General features: G+C 49.5%; 1 protein-coding gene across 1 annotated transcript in view; it reads right to left on the reverse strand.

The window, feature by feature from the left end:
• Serpine2 (serpin family E member 2) overlaps positions 1 to 14,905 on the reverse strand; it is a 59,507-nt gene extending 44,602 nt beyond the window's left edge. The window contains exon 1 of the mRNA XM_085697801.2: positions 14,761 to 14,905. The gene's annotated coding sequence lies outside the window, so the exon portion shown is untranslated. The remainder of the gene's footprint in view (positions 1 to 14,760) is intronic.
• Positions 14,906 to 17,413: the final 2,508 nt, after the last annotated feature.

The raw sequence follows: 17,413 nt of genomic DNA on the forward strand, positions 1-17,413 counted from the left end.
TATCTAGCTTCTGGAGTGGACAGTGTACCAGGGACTGGGTAGGGCGGGCAGACTGGCTGAGCTTCTTGTCATAGCTGCAAGTTCTAAAGGAAGATGATACTCCACAACAATGCAGAAAGGGAGTGGTTTCACTGGAGGCTTACAAAGTCCTTAAAGGGGACACAGAGTTGTTGACAGGCCACACCACACATGAGATGCGCAGATGATACATAACCCAGCCAGAGAGACAGACAGAAGGGAACGTGCAGGGTGTGTCTCCCTCAAGGCTGGCATTGACAGTGCTCCTTCAGGAAAATGCCACTCCTAACTGTGATCTCGACTTTCCCACCCAGATACCCCAGACGCAGAGCTGAATTTTCAGCACACTCAGCACCCCTCTCCACATTGGTCAAGAAAGGACCCTTCTTCTAGAAGGTGTACTCTCCATCAATGGCCTTCTGACTCCCAAGTGTGAATGCCTAGCAGGCAAACTCAGTTTCCTCTCTTCTCAGAGAAGGTCCTCGCTACCCTCCCAGGTTTGGGTTAACCAGACTAAACAAACTTTCTGACTAAGACATGAAATCACATGGACCACGAGCTAGAAATAGCACTTGTCTTGCCACCCCCACCTTCCACGAAGCAATTTATTTTGGCCTCTCCTCGGTCATCATCCAGTACCTACTATCATCTCCGTTCCCAGCTATGTTCCCAGACACCACATCTCCTTACTGAGTGACATGTCACGGGCACGAAATGTTGACTCGGTGGCTATGAAAAAGTCCCCGAGAGAACAGCGGTGCAATTGCCCTCAGAGGCAAAAATGTAATTATCCATGACCCCTAGGGCCAATGATTGACTATGCAGATGCTAAAAGGTGACCTTTCATAGTCTCTTCCTCTGACAGTAGACAGGGCCTCAGCTTTGCTGGCTAATTTTTATGGCAACTTGACACAGGCTAGAACCATCAGAGAGGGCCATCGATTGGGGAGGGGACCCCAATTGAGACAATGCCTCCATAAGATTAGCCTGTAGACAGTCTGTAGGGCATTTTCTTAATTAGTGATTGATGGAGGAGAGCCCAGCCCGTGATGGGTGGGACCACTTCTGGGAAGGTGATGCTGGGTTCTATAAGAAAAGCAGACTGAGTAAGCCATGGGGAGCAAGCCAGTGAGCAGCGCTCCGCCATGTCCTCTGCATCATCCTGCCTCTAGATTCCTGCTTCAGTTCCCGCCCTGACTTCCCTCAGTGATGGACTGTGGTCTGGAAGTGTCAGCTGAAACAAACCCTGTCCGAAGCTGTTTTGGCCACGGCGATTTCTTTTTTTCTTTATTTTGAAACAGGGCTTTCGGTAGTTTTTGGAGCCTGTCCTGGAACTAGCTCTTGTGGACTAGGCTGGCCTTGAACAGGCAAGAGATCCTTCGACCTGTGCCTCCCGAGTGCTGGGATTAAAGACATGTGCCACCACCGCCCAGCTGGTCATGGTGTTTTACCACAGCAAGAGTAGCCCTAACTAGGCTATCAGCTAATCCATTTCCTCATCATCCCGGCCCCAGAGCTGGATGACATTTCTTGGCCTAGGCTGAAGACGCAATTGAATTTAAGATTGGATACTTAGCAAAATGGGGGAGATGATACATGCTGTTCCTAGGCCTGGCCCACCATGCATCCCCCTGACCGTGCACACAGTTCTGCATGTGCCTGTTCTTATAACCATGCACGGAAAGTACACGCTTCCTATGAAGAGTGGGTCACACTTTGCCAAGTCACCCACCAAAACTTTCATCTTTGGTGTGCGAACTAATTTCTCCTCTGAGCCAAATAAGCCGTTTTGGGCTGAAATAAATCAACAAAAAACAAAGTTTGTGGCAAATGGAATTTTTTGGCCATACAAGTAAACAAAACAAAGACTATTACCCACAGGGCATCTAAACACCTACATTTATAACTACATTCCCACCCTTCACCTGTGCACAGACTTACCTCACAGACATCCCTATGACATTTAAGTCACTTCTCTGCCTGAAGGGTTTCACACGAGGCCTCCCAGACAGCAGCTGCCTAAGAACTGGCTATCACTGTCCTCACGTCACAGACGAAATCTTGTCACTTACCTGTAATTTTTCGGTGGGGACTCTGGGTTCTTCATCTACAGAATCATAAGCTTCTGCAGACTGCCTGACGGATTCAGCATGATCTTCCCAGGCCACAGCTCATCATTCTCGGCCTCGCAAGATCACAGAGTACTTTTTTTGTTTTTTTACTTTCTTTTATAAGAGACATAGGAGAGAGAGACTCCGGTGTAGCCGTCTCAACAATTCAAGCCCCCCTGACCACTAACCACTCTGACATGCTAAGCACCTCATTAGTGTCATTAACGTTGGCAGCTCAAGACTGACCCGGTGAAGCACCAGGGGCAGGATGGAGGTCACAGAATCACGTCTGCTCTAGTGAGGGAACACTGACCACATCAGTGAAAGAAGACAGAGCAAAACAACTCCATGGAAACTCAACTGTGTACTGAGCATGTGCATTTGTGTGTGTGTGTGTGTGTGCGCGTGCGTGTGTTTGTGTGTGTGTGTGTGTATGTGTGTGCGCGCGTGCACATGTGTGTGAAGCTGTGCAATGTCAGGTATCTTCCTCTCCTGCTTGTGATCTTAGTTTTTGGCACAGACTCTCTTATTGAAGCTGGATCTTAATCATTTCAGCTAGAACAGGTAGCCAGCCAGCCCCAAGGACCTGCCTATTTGATGCCCCAATTCTGGGAGGATAGACACACACTGCTGATTCTACACGAACACTGGGGATTCGAACTCAGGTCCTTGAACTTGTGCAGCAAACACTTTACTGGGCCATCTCTCCAGTCCCTTCACTGTTGCTATTGTACCTTCTAGAGAAGCTGTTCTCAAACTGTGGGCCCCTTTTGGGGGTTAAATGACCCTTTCACAGGGGTCACATAGCAGATAGCCTCCATAATACATTTCCATTAAGATTTAGAACAGTAGCAACATTACAGTTATGAAGCAGCAAGGGAAATAATTTTATAGTCACTGCAACACAAGGAACTGTATTAAAGAAAGGGTCACAGCATTAGGAAGGTTGAGAATGACTTCACTAGATCCCTCTGTGGCTGCTTCCCATCTGCCACTGCTCTTGGTTACCCAGAACACAGACATGTTTTCAACACGAGTGGATGAGAACCGCCATGGTTGATGCCTGTCCTGTCCAGACATCTGTGTGTCTCCAGGTAACTATGACTGAGTAAGTACTCAAAACCCAGCTCGTAAGTTGAATTTCACCGCAGCGACAGGACCACCATTCAGTTTCTGAACATCATGGGATGGGCAGGCACATCAAAGACTCAATTTGAAGAATCTCTTCTACTCTTAAGACAGATTCCTCTTCGGGATGATGGGAGTGGATACAGACAGGAGGAGACATGAGTTGGCCAGATGTTTCTAGGAAATGGATGGAACCGTCCACAAGTAAAGGGTCCAAGCAGGCAGGGTCCAGCAAGCTGCAAAACTGTACCCAGACTTGACATCCCGAGAGCAACAGGGGGCAGTGATCAGAAAGGGGGGAATTGTGTCATAGCCCTGACCTTGACTTGGATTTAAGTCCCTTCATTTCCTAGCTCCTTCGGTGTGAAATGGGACAGACACGCTTCCTCTCTAACAAAGAGGGGAGACCCTCACCATGTGTACTCCCCCCCTACCCCGGTGGAAATGGAGCACAGGCAGGCAGATGTTTGACACTGGCTACCCAGAGCAAATGCATGTGGAGCTGGGATCTAAACCCAAGTTCTTCCGACTCCCAACGTGAGTCCCTGCCCAGCGATGTCTGACCTTTTTATCCCAGGCGTCTTGCCTTGTTGCTCAGCCAGTGAAAACAGTGGTTCAGAATAAAAAAAGTTTCCTCCGTGGGAACACATGGCTCCAGATTCTCTTCCATCTACGTGCGTCTGCGCAAGTTGCTCTGCACATCTGCATCCCATAATTTCTCCTGACAAACTCCGGCCCTACTCTCGGTGTTGCTAGGGCTCTTCACAACCAAGTATAAAAACGTGCCTAACAGCACTCGACAGAGGGCTCTCTGTGAATTTTTCATTTCTTTCTTCTCCTTGGAGTTTCTTTTCAGTTCCTCTATGCCAGGCACAGTAAAAGGAACCCAGAAGGCTAAGATAGGTTTGTGGGTCTTCACAGGACAGGTAGGACACATGCAACTAGAACAAGAAGGGAGGGGCAGGAAAGCGTAACTTAACCACCATACACACAAAAGGTGGACTTTCCTTGTACAAAGAAATCTTAGTCAAAGAAGTGACGCATACCTGTAGGAACAACTCTTTTCAGTCCTTCAACTACGCTGGATTAATTCATATTTATATGATCAGCACTTCGATATTCCTAATTTACCACCTTGTTTCACAAGAATAAGTTTATTATGAATACCTGAGCATCATAGGCCAATCTTCTAAATTGCCATTTTAAGAAGCTAACAGACTTGGCAGAAAGTGATGTGACTCTCTTAGTGAATTAATTTCAGAAAGAAAATTCATGTCTTTAGGAAGGAAAACCTTTTATAATTATGTGATCCACCATACCAAAACTCCATGGCATCTCCCATGCCATCGTCAGAACTACACTTGTCAGGTAGAGGCACACACTTAGAGCATTGCGTTAAGTCTCAAATGGCCAAGCTCCAAGAAAACGCCAAGACGGCTCTATGAACTACAGCAGAAAACGCAGGTCTGATGTGGGAATGCTTGCAAGTTAAACATTTTTAGGATTCTAGTATAATTAGGGAATCCAATCATACTTAAATGAACTCATGTTCTAAATACATCCAGCACATCTTTAGATGAGTCATTTCTGAGTTGGGGAGATGATCCTGGGTAAGGTGTTTGACACAGAAGTGTGAGGACTGGAGTTCAGATCCCCAGAGCCTTGGCAGAGGTGGTCTAAGTGTAATCTCAGCACTAGCTCGGGATGCATGCATAGAATGTCCCTGGGGCAGACCGGCTAGCAAGAGTAGCCACTCAGGATACAGGCACCAGGTCTGAGACACACAGAATAGGAATCTTGTTGAAGACAAACACTCACCTCTACCACTATGGTAAATACAATCCAGAACTATGACCATGGCCATCCCCTGTCCTACTAGGCTCCATTCCGACCATATGTGCAGCACCTACCTAAGATATATTCTCCACTCTCTCCTCACAGTTCTCAAGAGGTGGCCACCTTCACGCTCAACTCGCAGACAAAGTTGGGGCTTAGGAAACCTGAGAAACCTGGCTATGTTCTCCGGCTTGCAACTGACAGGATCTAGATTCAAACCAAAGTCTACCAGGCTCCAAATCTGGAGGAAAAGGAAAACGAGGAACAGAATGAGGAGGAGCAGAGGAAGGGAAGGAAGGGAAATCCTGTTATGCAGAAGTGACAAGTTCTGAACAGAGTACAAGCTTTACAAAGGCAAAAGTTAAATCCCAAGTAGACTTGAATTAAAATAATCAGGTTACACTCATTCTTGGTTCTGCGGAATTTTATCCAGCTCAGGCTAAGTTGGTCCTTAGGACTGTGTGCAAATGCATTCTCCATCCAAAGGTCAGTACTAATTTTAGACTCCAGTCTGGGGTCGGGGGAGGGAAGGCATGTCTAAGGAACAAATTGGGAGGCCAAATGATATAAACACAGTACTTCAAACCACATAAAAGTGTCGGCCTATTCCTCCCTCACGCGCCGGGGCTACCATGCGCTACAGAAAAGGCAGTGGCTCGAATAGGCAGGAGAGTTTTTTTTTTTGAGAAGCAATAAACACAGCTGAGAAGCAACAGAAGTCTTTGTGATCTGTGCTACCAGCTCATAGCTCTGACTTGGACCCGACTCTGCCATGACTTACAGGCGGTCTGACCACAGACACATCGGCTTTCCCACTTCTCTTTCACAGCTGTGCCAGCAGAAGAGATATTAGCTCCTATTCCAGAGGTTGGCGGCACGTTCAAGGAGCCCACTAGAGCCTCCATCACCCGAGGACAACTTCCATGCTTAGCACACCTTACCCGAGCCTGACCCACAGCGCTGAACACCTGACTCAGATCTGACCACTCATAAGAGCCCCATTCTCATAACTGCAGCCATTGGTGTAGAGGAAGGCAAGTGAGCAGAACTGAGCCAATCAGATTTCCTCCCAGTGTCTCTCCCCCGCCCCGTCTTCCCTGACTAGAATTGGCAAGAAAGCTTCTTCCCTCTTCATCGTGCAGCTCTGGGGAGATAAGCTTAGAGCAAGTTGTACTCATGGACTTCCAGGAAAAGAGGAGTCAAGAGACCAAAGGAAAGAGGTGAACCCCGAGGCTCAGTCTCTGGTTCCAATTCCAGAGTCAGATCTCAGGGGCAGTAAGTAAAAGGAAAGAGTTCCTTAGGGAACACATTCCTGCTGGAGTTGTTTTGATTAGGGTTCTGCACTGTAAGGACAAGGTAATGCAGGTATTAATAGCTTTTTATATTATCAGAACAGAGATCAAATCCTCAGTGAAGAAATTTCTCAGGTAGAGCCGTATTCAGAATATGAAGGAAAACAAACACACGAATAAAAAAAAAACAAACTGATAAAAAAAAATTTACCAGTAAGTATCTGTATTATTCCTGCAGGGCCCTCCGGGAAGGAAGGTGACACTTGCCTTTGTACTCACCTTCCATGCTTTTAAGCCTTTCCTTTGGTAGTTGCTAGGGCTCAAACTCAGGCTGGACAAGAATTTTGCCCTACATAGGGATACAGACCAGCTGCACCTTACTCGTTGCAAGTGTGTCTTGTGTTTGCTATAAACTCTCTTGCTAAAAACCGGTGGTTGTTTTTCCTATAGCGAGATGTGCTGGCATTCTACAGAGGATGGGCAGAAGGGTGGCAGGGTCCTAATGCTATTTTTGGTATAGTCTCAAGAGAAATCCCTTAAGTAACCAAAATCCTCATTTGGTGTTGCTGGAGAGCAGGGAGGCAAAGGTATAAAAACCAATGTATCTACCAACGTTTGCAGCCACAATAAGAAATGCAGCATTTGAGAAAGAGAGAGAGAGAAAGAGAGAGAGAGAGAGAGAGAGAGAGAGAGAGAGAGAGAGAGAGAAAATGAATGTTAAAATTTTGTGCACATTTTCTTTCTTTTAAGGACCAGTTGCTAAGATGAGAATGGCACAGTGGATTCCTATTCTCCGATTATCTTCTAAAGCAGAGGTAGAGGCCAAAGTGAAAGAGCAGCAAGGGTCTGAGTGTTCCTGATATGATCGTGAGTGAACTAGGATGTCCACCCAACCTGGAGAGATTCAGACATGAAATGGAGGACATGGTTGTCAAAATACACCAACAGGATTACGAAACAGGAGATTGCTCAGGCTTGGTGGCCATTCCTGGCCGAAAACGAAAGAAAGAAAGAAAAAAGGCATTCACGAGGGTTGCTGACTTCTCCAGCCTGGGCTTAAATCCAGACCTAGAAATCAAACAGTAAAATAAGGCAGAGCCTTGTGGGCCATGGAAAAGACCCAGGCTACTCAGTAGAAGACAGTGGGTCTCTAAAGAATAATAAAATCGTGTGAGTTTTCAGCATCCTTAGACAAACTGTGAACATACAGATAAGCAATAACCTGAAGATGTGGTTTACTATACTTGACTCCATTTAGTCCCCAAGGGTAATTTTTTTTTTAATCAACATTGATTTCCACCTCAGGCATGCAGTCTATTCACGAAGAAAGATGCTTCGGAAGTAAGGACTAAGAACATTTATATATGGAGAACGAGCTCACAAAGAAGATCCGAGCACAGGGTCCTAATTCATTTCACAATTTCAAAACTGCCTCCGAGTTGGGAGAAGCATCAACGAAGTCTTCCCCTTGGCCCATGGTGCTATTTCTGAGTTCCAACGCTAAATGACTTCACGGGATTATGAAAGAAAGAGATGGACGGGAACTTCATGGTGTGTAAGCACAGAATAATGCACTCAAGAATAAAGTCACTCTGACTTGGTATTTGTGAGAAAGCGAGATTAGAAAGGAAAGCCAAGAAGCTATAAATTTTTTAAAAAATCTATAAGACATTTAATAAGACACCGTGGATGTCATTTACTTCTGTGAGATCCACCGCATACAGAAGGAAAGCGAGTTCTACATGGTTCAACTGTCAACGGCACAACCTAGATCCTCTCCAGTTCAGGGTCCTTTTCAACCAAACTTGGTTGAAGAGAGCCAGCTCCACAGCAAACTAAAACAAACAAACAAGCAAAGATGAGAAACAGTGTCACTAAGAAGGCAAGCGCCATCATCACCAAGGCTAGCAGAAGTACACCACAGGCCACAGGACATCATCCCCTCCCTACACGAGCCATGAGAGGCAAGGGGAAAGCCCAGGAAGACAGCAGTGGGCTGAGAAAGAGGATGATCCATGCCGTCATAGGCAGAGCAGCACTTCTGCATGCTTTTCTTTCCTAATGCTCTACCTCAAACACGCAGTCACTCAGAATATTAAAAAAATATGTGAAAATAAGAATTCTTGCCCTGCAAGCATAAGAACCCAGAGTGCAGTCCTCAGAGCGCATGCTTTAAAAAAAAAAAAAAGGCATGATGGCCTATACTTATAAACCCAGTTAGAGAGGTAGAGACAATAGGATCCCCTGGGTTCTCTGGTCAAGCAGCCTTGCCTAATTGGTGAGCTCCAAGTCAATGAGAGACTCCCCAAAAGCAAGGTGGCTACCATGGAGGGAACATCTGAGGTTGTCCTCTGGCCGTCACACACAAAAGCACGCAGACATACATATCCACACAGAGAAGAATGAAAACACATGTTAAAAGTAGAAGTATCATAGCTAAAAGTTGAGGAGTTTCCCTTTAAGCCTAAAATACAAGCCTTTTCCCACACAGAATCAATATGAAGCAGGCTCATTAAAATGGCGACGGTTTAGTTCACACATCTATTAAATACCATTAGGTCGCAAATAAAATCAAAACAAGGGCAGGTAAAGCATTTGGCTACAAGGCAGTAGCTGCCACCACAGAATTGTGTATGTGTGTGTGTGTGTGTGTGCGCGCGCGCGTGTGTGTGTGTATATGTGTGTATACCACATGTGGGCAACCAAGGGCTGGAAGCAGTGGTTATCAGGAATGGCTTTTGGAACAGAAGATAACTAGGCCTGGGCTTGGAAAGAGGTGAAACTGTCCACCTGTGGAAGAAGGGAACCACAGGCAAAGGTACAGCAAGACAACCGAGATAGGAGACACAGTGTAACACCCTCATAAGTGGGCACCATGGAGCCCAGTGTGGCAGAAACAAAGGTCCAGAAGACAGGAAAGGTAGAAAAGCACAGATGTGGTCAGGCCACCAGATAGTCACCAGCCTAGTGAGTTCCCAGTCCACTATGGGAGGTTCCCCGAGCACCACAGACACAGGGGTGGGACAGTGACAGGTCTGCCTGACTTTGGGAGCTGCCAACCTCTCGTGCTGTGTCATCAGACTTACAGACGGCTATCTACTGCCTGGGGAGTGAGGTGACCAAACCCTATCTCCTCCTGGAGTGTGTGTGTGTGTGTGTGTGTGTGTGTGTGTGTGGTGTGCAGTGTGTGTGCACGCGTGTGGGGGTGTACATGGAACTGGAAAGGGGGTGAGACATGTGGAAACATGTGGAAACATGTGGAAACATGTGGAGACAGCAGAGGCTGCAGTCAGGACACACTAAGGTGACACCAGAATCCTGTAGGAGCCACCGTGAAAACCTTCTGAGACGCTCAGGGACAACCCTGCATAAAGACCACTGAGCGCTCACCTTCCAGCCTGAAGAGTCTCCTGACACAACACTCCACTCCAGAGAGGTGGTGACCTCCCCATCCAGAGGGAGGCACTGGATGACATCAGGATGGATGCAGGCAGATGTAGGGAAACTGCAACGATCTGAGACAGCAACAACCAGGAAAACAGACAGAATGCGAAGTTTTTGGTGCAGGGAACTTGCAGTAAACCCCTGAGACTCTCAGGCTGCTGACAGCTGCCCCAGCCCATAGTCACTAACTCTAAAGCCCCAAAGCTGATGTCAACGAGGGGTCACAGGTATATACGGACCAGGAAGCGGCTAACCTCCATCACAGACAAGTGCTAGGACCTTAGCACATGCCGAGAGTGGGTTTCCACATCGAACGTAAGCCTCATGATGTGCCACGTCCTCTGCCTTTTAAGAGAAGCAATAAACCCAAAGTTATCTCCAGATATGAGTCTCCAGAACTAATCCTAGTATCAGTTAACTTTCTGTGTGTTTTATTCAGGCCAATATATGTCCGCCATCTGAAAGTGGTGTACTGGTCACCATTTTGTTATTTCTACACACTAAAGCAAAAGAGAGGCAAGCAATGGAGACTCATGGGATCTCACAGCACAGAGAAGCAACAGGATTGTGACTTGCTCAGAGCAGGATATGCAGAAATTAGGCATTACCGGAGGCTCCCGCTTGGATGCCTTGGGGAATTATGTAGCCATTAAGAAAAGAAGATAAAACTTTGACTAATGAAGGACATATGGGGTGGGCGTAAAAGCTAAAGTCAGGGGCTGATAAGATTGCTTACATGGGGGGGGAGGGGTTCCCAACCTCAGGGTCGTATGTCAGATACCCTGCACAGCAGATATTTACATTACGACTCAGAACAGTAGCAAAATTACAGTTATGAAGTAGCAACACAATGGGGTCACCACAGCATGCAGAACTGTATTACAAGGTTGCAGCACTAGGAAGGTTGAGAACCCCTGGCATAGATGGTACAGTGCTTGTCACCCAAGCCCAAATACAGGTATGTGAGTTCAATCCCCGGACTAAGATTCAAAAATAAAGAGCAGGGTGGTGTGTATTTGGAATCCCAGGGCCGAGGAAGCGAAGATTAGAGGATCCCTCGGGTTCATGGGCCAGCCTCGTCTGCTGTGGAGCTCCAAGTCAGTGAGAAACCTGATCTCAAACCCAAACAACAAAACCAAGATGGACAGTGCATGCATGGGAGCGCACACATGTGTAGCTGCACACAACAAGCAAGCACATAAACTCAGTCTCAGAGCTCCAGGCTGGCAACTCGTTGAAATATAAGAGAATGCTCCTTATGCTCAGGTGGCAAGCTGGGGCTCACTTCATAAAAGTGGTAAGTGGAACCGGGAAATTGGTTCAGCCAAAGGCTCCACGGATAGCATTAATTAGGGAGAGGCAGAGTATTGGGAAACCACAGAGAGCAGAAGAGATGACATCAGGAAAACCAGAAGGGAGGAAGCTGTAGAAAGCCATGGGAGACGGCGCCTGGTGTCTAATGCCAGAGGCCAGCTGAGCATCCAAGAGATGGCAGAGACCAGCTGGGCCCCCAGGAGATGGCAGAGGCCAGCTGGGCCCCCAGGAGATGGCAGAGGTCACCTGCGCCCCCAGGAGATGGCAGAGGTCAGCTGGGCACCCAGGAGACGGCAGAGGCCAGCTGGGCCCCCAGGAGACGGCAGAGGTCACCTGCGCCCCCAGGAGATGGCAGAGGTCAGCTGGGCACCCAGGAGATGGCAGAGGCCAGCTGGGCACCCAGGAGATGGCAGAGGTCAGCTGGGCACCCAGGAGATGGCAGAGGTCAGCTGCGCCCCCAGGAGATGGCAGAGGTCAGCTGTGCACCCAGGAGACGGCAGAGGCCAGCTGGGCCCCCAGGAGACGGCAGAGGTCACCTGCGCCCCCAGGAAATGGCAGAGGTCAGCTGGGCACCCAGGAGATGGCAGAGGCCAGCTGGGCACCCAGGAGACGGCAGAGGCCAGCTGGGCCCCCAGGAGACGGCAGAGGTCACCTGCGCCCCCAGGAGATGGCAGAGGTCAGCTGGGCACCCAGGAGATGGCAGAGGCCAGCTGGGCACCCAGGAGATGGCAGAGGTCAGCTGGGCACCCAGGAGATGGCAGAGGTCAGCTGCGCCCCCAGGAGATGGCAGAGGTCAGCTGTGCACCCAGGAGACGGCAGAGGCCAGCTGGGCCCCCAGGAGACGGCAGAGGTCACCTGCGCCCCCAGGAAATGGCAGAGGTCAGCTGGGCACCCAGGAGATGGCAGAGGCCAGCTGGGCACCCAGGAGATGGCAGAGGCCAGCTGGGCACCCAGGAGACGGCAGAGGTCAGCTGGGCACCCAGGAGATGGCAGAGGCCAGCTGGGCACCCAGGAGACGGCAGAGGTCACCTGCGCCCCCAGGAGATGGCAAAGGTCAGCTGGGCACCCAGGAGATGGCATAAGCCCCTTAGGCACACAGAAAACGGCTTATACAGGACATTCTAGGTTCTTCTGTTCTGGGGAGACTTGCAGGGTCTGAGAAGAAGGGAGACTGGGGACATGGTGACTAATTTAAGAATCATGGAGTGATCTGGTTATCACCAGGACTAAGGTGAAAATGCCAAAATAAGGGAAGTCAGAGCACTGTGGAGTTCCTGCTGAAACAGACCAGGGTTCGTAGAGAGAGAATGAACAGAAGGTAAGAGAGAGGAGTACGGTTCCTGATCGAAGGGAAGCTTGGGATGCATGGCACAGCTGGGGACATTAGTCACTGACACAAGGAGCCTTTTCTCTCATCTTCTGCAAATTCCCAATTCAACTTGATTATTATCTCTGCCATTCTACCCCCCACTCCTGGTATTTACCATAGATATGCTTTTCCGTCTGCTTCCCCCCTCCCCACTATAAGAATGATAATCCAAGGAATGCAAGGACCTGCTATATTTAGCAAAGGTGAGAAGCGTCGAAAGGAAATGTAAGGCACACATGGCCCTGGAGAGACCGCCCAGAGGAGTGGGTAAATATGGAAATGCTTAGAGGGTGGCACAAAAGTAACACATGGAACAAGTCTGGTGGCCTTTACTTTCCCGGGGGCATAGGTCTTTGTGCCACCTGTGGACCCTGATGTAGGGAAGGCACCAGAAAACCCTCTGTATTGAAGACTACAATGGAAGAGCCAGTTTGTAGCCTGGGGGAGTAGGAGGAGCTTAAGGTTTAAAGATATTGGAGAGTGTGTGTGAGTGTGTGTGTGTGCGCACGCGCGCGTGCATGTGCACATGTGTGTGTTTGTGTGTATGCGCGCACATGTGCACGTGTGTGTGTTTGTGTGTGTGTGCATTTGCGCACGCGTGAGAGCATTCAAGCTGTTTTTGAGACAGGTCTTTCTATGTACCTCTGGCTGACCTGGAGCACACTATGTAGATCAGGTTCACAGCATCCCTGCTTCAGCCTCCACCGGGTTCCTGAAGGAGGAGCGCCTCCAGGTGAGGGCAAGTCTTGAACATGTTTAAAGCACTTCGTAAATGGAGCGCGTGGAAACCACAAGACCTGAGACGGCCACGGAAGTGAGCCCGCAGCACCACAACCACAGGAGGAAGAAAAGGCCGAAGAACTCCTAGCAGAGGGCAGCAACGAGGAGGCGGACCAGGAGCCAGGCCAGGTCCCCATCTCACTTCCAACTCTTCCATCTTAGGCTGTTTCTGACTACTGTCAAACCCTCTGTGTGTGAAGCTGAAAACTGACATCCACTGGCGATTCAGTAATTTCTGTCTTTTCAAAAATTGTGCTAATATGTCAAGTTCATGGGGGCGGGGTGGAAAAATTTTCTGCTTGGATTCTTTTAAAGAAAGAAAGATGACATCGTCTCATGACCTTCAGGAGTCATTCTTCCCTGAACAAAATTTTCAAACGCTATTTTGAAAAACAGTCAAAACTCCAGGGGTTGATGGGAGTGTTATTGGTTGAATGTCTCCTGAGATTTTTTTTTTTTTTGCTTAAATGTTGCAAACGGCATATAATTACTGTTTCAGAGCCACAGAAAGTGTGGAAAGCGCCTTCAGTTTCTAAGTGTGCTTTACATACACAAAATCAGTAATGCTGACATCTCTGGATTCCCATTCTGATACAAAATCTCCAACGGCACAAAATTATCAGATCAATTGTTCTAGAACAGTTCAGAGAAGTAAACTGCTTCCCAGCTTGAAAGAGAAAGTCAAACCTTCAAACACCTTTTTATGTTGATGCTAAATATAAGACCGTTCTTTGCAAAGTAGTCAAAGCAAGATCCAGCCGCGTTTGGAGATTTCTCCAGAGAGACACGCGGTGATTCTGTTTTGTTCATTAAAACACTAAAAATCCTCAACAGTACCTTCTCTAATACCTGAAGGTGGAGTGCTGTCTTATGTAATAACAGCTTTCCCGCGGCTCATCTTGGGGGCAAATTAAATATCGAATTCCGCCCAGCATTTCTGAGTACTTTCACCTTACCTGGACTCACTCAGCGGCCTCGCAATACCCTGGCTACGGATGATGGAAATAAATAATAAATCGCAAAGAGCTGCTACTGTATAGTAGGGATAAGCCTGTTGCAAAGGCCAGCGCGAACTGAAGCCCTCCCCCAAGTAGCTGCCCACCTCCAAGCTGCGGAGGCAAAGGTAACAAGTGAGAATGGGTCTCCCGGTCCCTGTCCCGGGCGCACACAAGCAAAGTGCGGGGTCGGTGACACCCCTGAGTGCCCAGATGCCTCAGGTTCAGGGTCACGGTTTGCAGCCCTGCAGGACCCACCGCAGTCACGCCGAGCTCCGCGAGCGTTCCCTCAGACTCGGGCACACCTGAACTCCCCAACCCTCGAGGATAGGGGACGCGAGATCCGGACGCGCTTGCAGCAGTGGCCCCGGCGGCCCGAGAAAGTTCCCGCCCCGGCACCCGGTCGCGGCGAAGCCCGGAGCACGGTCCCCAGCTCTCCTCCCAGGGGCGAGGACCGCGCAGCCGGTACTCACCCGCCCTCGCTTGGATCCCCAGGTGGCAGTCGGAGCCCGGAGGGAGGACAGCGCAGCGGCGGGGACGCGTGCAGCCCGCGCTCCCGTGCAACCACAGGACTAACCGGCCGGGCGGCGCGGGGGCTTTATCTCCGCCGCCGCCGCCGCCCCCGCCCCTTCCTGCCTCCCCCGCCCCCGGCCCGCCCCGCCCCGCCTTCCCGCCGCCGCCTTTGTGTGGCAGCCGGCCGCAGCGTCCCTCCACCGCAGGGGATTCCAGGACGCCCCCCTGCCGGACCGGCGGCGGCCGGATGCCGCCCCCTCGAGGGTGGGGGCGGTGTCCAGGTCCCCAGAAAGCGCCGGCCAGACGCGCCCGGCACGAGGTGCGGCGCCAACCCGGGGTCGAGCTGCACGTGGGTCGTCCAGATGGGCGTGTGGGGGAGTAGAGTGGGCGACACCGTAACCAGTGGTGTGTCCCTGGGACGCAGGACGAGTCGTCTTGGCTGCCCTCCCCCTTCCCGGGCCCCATCGGAGAGAGAAAGGGTGCCCCGCAATAACGTACAATCCTGCCGGTGATGGGGATTACTGTGCCAGGACGCGGAGGTCTAGAACAGGTCCTCCTTCCAGGTGCCCCAGAGCCAACTTATCCCTGCTTAGGGGGATGAGCTGATTGAGGGGCTTCTAGGCACACAAGCAAGGGCAACCAGAGAACTCCTTGCTTGTGGTGACAGCATGAGGTACTCTCAAACCCCTGGGAATCCAGGTCTTCTGAGCCTATACCTTCAGCTCATGAGATTTTATGGGCAGGAAGCCGCTGCAGACCCGAGGCCAGCAACAGATGGCTGTCCTGCCCCATGGTTTCGCCTGGGTCTCCCTTTTCTGCCTTCTCAGCCCTCCTTTGCTCAAGTTAGGCTTGTGGGGACCCAACTTTCGTGGCAATTTCTGTTTCCTTTGGTGCAACACCCTCTTCAGCAGGCCCTGCATTTGGCCCCTGGCGGTAAATCTCCCAAGGGCCCTGAAATAAACTGCATCCACTGTTAGAGTAACTCAAACCACTCCGCGGCCACATTGGTGCTGCTGTGTCCATGCCAGACCCCCCCACCTCCACCCAGTGTGTGTGTGTGTGTGTGTGTGTGTGTGTGTGTGTGTGTGTTTGTTTTACAGTTCCTCTTGTAGGGACAAATGCTATGGGAGGTTCGTATCCCCCCAATAAGAAAAAGCAATAACACGCAAAAAAAGAAAACCCCTCTCGTTGCTCTACGGTTACGACAGTTTACAAATCCCATTTTTCTTTTCCCTTTGTCACAAGTGCTCTTGAGAGAAGGCCCTCTCATTCTTGGGGTTACAAGTCAAATCTTATCTCCTCTGGGAAGTCTTCTTTGACTTCTGTGTTAAAGTCACTTACCTCTGTTTCTTCATAAACCTCATGTGATTTGATACACCCCTCCCCCCTCGCATTGCTTCTTTATACTGTCCCTCATCAGGATATGTCACCAGAGAGCAGCGGAGAGAGACTAGACTCACATGGTTCCCAGTCCAGGGCATCCCCTGGGCTCAGGGTGGTGTTCCACACTCAGCAATTGCTGAGAAATGTGTGTAGATAGGATACACAGATACAGGGAGCCTTCCAGCTGCCGTAATGACAGGGTTGTAGCCTGGTTTGCCCGGGAGGGTGGGCTGTGGATAGGCAGAATTCAGATGGAGTCTAGTGGGGGAGGTGAGAGAAGACAGCCCAGAGAGAAGATCCTCTCTGTTGGAAAATCCAAGAGTTGCCTTGCAGATGAGGGCATCAGGACCCGGGAGCGTCGGTAGCCAGGTAGTAGCGCAAGGCCCTGGATTAGGGCCCAAGTGCTGTGGGTGGGAGGGGGTATATAAGAAACTGCTAGAGACACAGGCTACTAGAACTGCGGGTGAAGACAGACAAGCAGAGCTCGCTGGGTTCCCTGCGTCCTCTTTGCTAACTGATGTTGCTAACTGAGGTAGTTTTAGGTGTGAGGTGGAGACCCCTGTACACTTTGCCCCCTTTCTCAGGGGTGACATTCGCAAAGCTATTTCATAATACCGCTCTCAGGATGTTAACAGGGATACAGTGGTTTGTATCTCACACACTGTTTGCAGTTCTAAAGTTTCCCTAAAGTTAACTGTTTTGAGAGAAATGCACAAACATGGAAGGATTTGAGTGTCTTGTAATGCAGCTAATGTCTCCAAAGAGTTTCCTCTCTTCCCAGTTAGAGCGTAAATAAGATCTAGACCAGCAGTTCTCAACCTGCGGGTCGGAGGTCAATGGCCCTTTCACAAGGGTCGCATATCAGATATCCTGCATATCAGATATTTACATTACTGTTCATAGCAGTCATTAAATCATAGTTATGAAGTAACAACGAAAATAATTTTCTAGTTGGGGGTCACGACGACACGAGAACTATATTAAAGGGTCGCAGCGTTAGGAAGGTTGAGAACCACTGGTTTAGATTCTTCATCTATCAGATACATTACTCAGGAGTCTTTAGGATGTGCCTCTTTTGTTTACATTTTCAATGACTGACGTTCACTGCCCTCTTTGCCCCACTGTAGTGCTAAAGGAAGGTTTTGAGCAATGCTGTGCTTGACTTCTCAGTTCTGAAATGAGACAGGATGCAGTGTTGACACACTAAAGTAAGCCCAGCCATGGGTGCTT

Source organism: Myodes glareolus, chromosome 1 (genome assembly GCF_982192425.1).
Source record: "Myodes glareolus chromosome 1, mMyoGla1.1, whole genome shotgun sequence".
Classification (NCBI taxonomy): Eukaryota; Metazoa; Chordata; class Mammalia; order Rodentia; family Cricetidae; genus Myodes; species Myodes glareolus.